The following is a 2,527-nucleotide window of genomic DNA, read 5'->3' as shown; positions in this document are numbered from 1 at the left end:
TGCCTTATTAAAGGCTAGGCAAGATGCCAGGAACTAAAGGCATAAAACCTAAAATCTCACCTTTATATACCTTTTGCTCAGTGCCAGCCAGCTGGGGGCCCTCAGTGGATTATGGTTGCTATGGAATCATCAGTTTATTATGCCCAGATGAGATCACTACAGAGACTGTTGAATATTTTTTACATTTTTCTACACCACTATGGGGACAGAGACTATTAATAGATTTAAAGCACAGATTTGCAATTTAAAAAAAAATGTTGGGCTGCTAATAATAATATATGATTATATTATTATAGTTGATAGAGTTATTAAGAAAATAAACTCAGCATAGGACATTTCTAAATTGATGGTCACATGGTGAGACCACTGTGACAGGAAAGGAGCTGATGCTTGAGAGAAAGTTCCACTCACTAGGATGCCATTCTGTATTGCACTGACCCAAATGCAGAGGTTGACTTAATGATAAGCAACCTGTTCTCTAGGACCGAGCATCTTAAAGTACCTGCCAGAATGGGCTTTGCCAGGCAATTGTCTATACAAGGTTGCTGGCCCTGGTATGGAATCAAAGCAGTTCACCAAGTATTTACTGAGCACTAAAAGTGTGCCAGAGACTGTGCAGGGCACGGTAGATGTAGCACTAGCTGACGTAAGACTTGTAAAGCTGAATTGTGGTTTATTTATTGAAACCTACCGTTTTCATGAAGATGGCACCAAAAGTGACTAAGGAAGCCCCTGCCCCTTCCAAAGCCAAAACCAAAGCAAAGGCTTTGAAGGCAAAGAAAACAGGGCTGAAAGGCAACCACAGCCCCCCGCCCCTCTACACACACACAAGATGCACACATCACCCACTTTCCAATGGCCCAAGACACTGCGACTCTGAAGGCAACCCAAATATCCTCAGAAGAACGCTGCCAGGAGAAACAAACTCAACCAGTCTGCCATTATCAAGTTCCCCCTGACTACCGAGCCAGCCATGAAGAAGATGGAAGACAAGAGTACACTTGTGTTCATTGTGGATGTCAACGCCAATGAACATCAGAGGAAAAGGGCAGTGAAGAAGCTTTATGACACTGACATGGACAAAGTCAATACCCTGATCATGCCCGATGGAGAGAAAAAGGCATATGTTTGACTGGCTCCCGACTGCGATGCTTTAGATGTTGCCAGCAAAATTGGAATCATATAAACTGAGTCTAGCTGGCTAATTCTAAATATAAAAATTTTTCGCTGTAAAATAAAAAAGAAACCCAATGCTCAGCTCTCTTAATCACCCTTCAACATTCTTTGAAGACTAATTTCAGTCCACTTTAAAATAATAATAATTTGCAAATGTTAATTCACTTAATCTTTATAAAATCTCTGTGAAGTATGTATTAGCATCCCCAAATCCAGGAAGCTACACTAGAGATGAAGTAATTAGCATAAGGTGACACATCTAATAAATGGAGAAGTCTTCTTAATACCACCAGCATCTCCATCTGAGTCTCCCAACACTGTTCCAAGAATCCCAGTCCAGCACCTGACCCTGATTCTGTTCCTGCTGCTCTGAAGTTGACTTCTTTGACCTGCTATCCTTCTAACATCTGCATTGGTAACATCTCCACTTTCCCTTGCCAAGGTTGGAACAGCTCTCTGATTTGTGAGAGAGATTTGTCACGAGAATCTCCCCTCCTCCTTCCCAATACCACATTTCACTGCCATCAGCTATCTCTGGGAGAGGAAGACTACCCAAAATGGGTTGGTTGTTTTAGATTCATTCATTCAACAAAATACTAGGACAATGTGTTCCCCACACAGACATCTTGGAAAATGCATTCATATAGGAAATGAAAACAGCTCTCCAACCACAGTCAGGTATTTTGAATCTCTACAAATTAATTGCAATATAAATGCAAGACTATTATCTTTTCCAATAACTTAATTTGCCAAAGGGACACTACTCACAGGAACAACTGAGGCGAGAGCAGCACAGCAAGTAGACAGCACACTTTAAAATGTGGACCACTTCGGGGGAAACTGTAATTGTTTTTTCTGTTTTTTTCAATTTTTTAACACTCTTCTTTTCCATTCTATTGCCCTCCATGCTTTATAAAAAGGCATGTCTCTGTATGTGTACGCATTTTCTTTTTACATCTGAAGGAAATGGCTATGTACAATTGTATTTGTTATAAATAGGAAAGTCGGTTGTCAAGTGATTAAGAGCTGCACAATGAGTCATAAATATTAAATTTCTCTTAAAGCATTTGGCACTCTGTGATGTTATTTCCTAGATAATGTGCATTAACCCCAGGTCATATCGGCTTAGAAACCACAGGTTAAGACAATGGTAATAGTTTATCTGTAGGTCCTCTTGGACTATTACCTCCTCCTTTCCGAGGGGCAAGCACTCAGAGCACCCCCTCTCCCCCTTTATTATGTTTAGCTAAGAGTTCCAAAAGAGAGTGGGCGTGAGTTCATATGTAATTCTCCCTACTGCCTGTACCTCTGCTGTCTTTATGTTCCAGTCAAGCTCTTGCCATCCCGCTGA

The 2,527-nt window shown here is 40.9% G+C and overlaps 1 pseudogene; it reads left to right on the top strand.

Annotated features, from left to right (window-relative positions):
* The first annotated feature begins 698 nt into the window (after window positions 1-698).
* LOC105303999 lies at window positions 699-1,186 on the top strand (annotated as a pseudogene).
* The last annotated feature ends 1,341 nt before the right edge of the window (window positions 1,187-2,527 follow it).

The sequence above is a fragment of the Pteropus vampyrus genome, unplaced genomic scaffold (genome assembly GCF_000151845.1).
Source record: "Pteropus vampyrus isolate Shadow unplaced genomic scaffold, Pvam_2.0 Scaffold324, whole genome shotgun sequence".
Classification (NCBI taxonomy): domain Eukaryota; kingdom Metazoa; phylum Chordata; class Mammalia; order Chiroptera; family Pteropodidae; genus Pteropus; species Pteropus vampyrus.
Note: the sequence above shows the minus strand (reverse complement) of the source record. Positions and strands in the feature narration are given on the sequence as shown.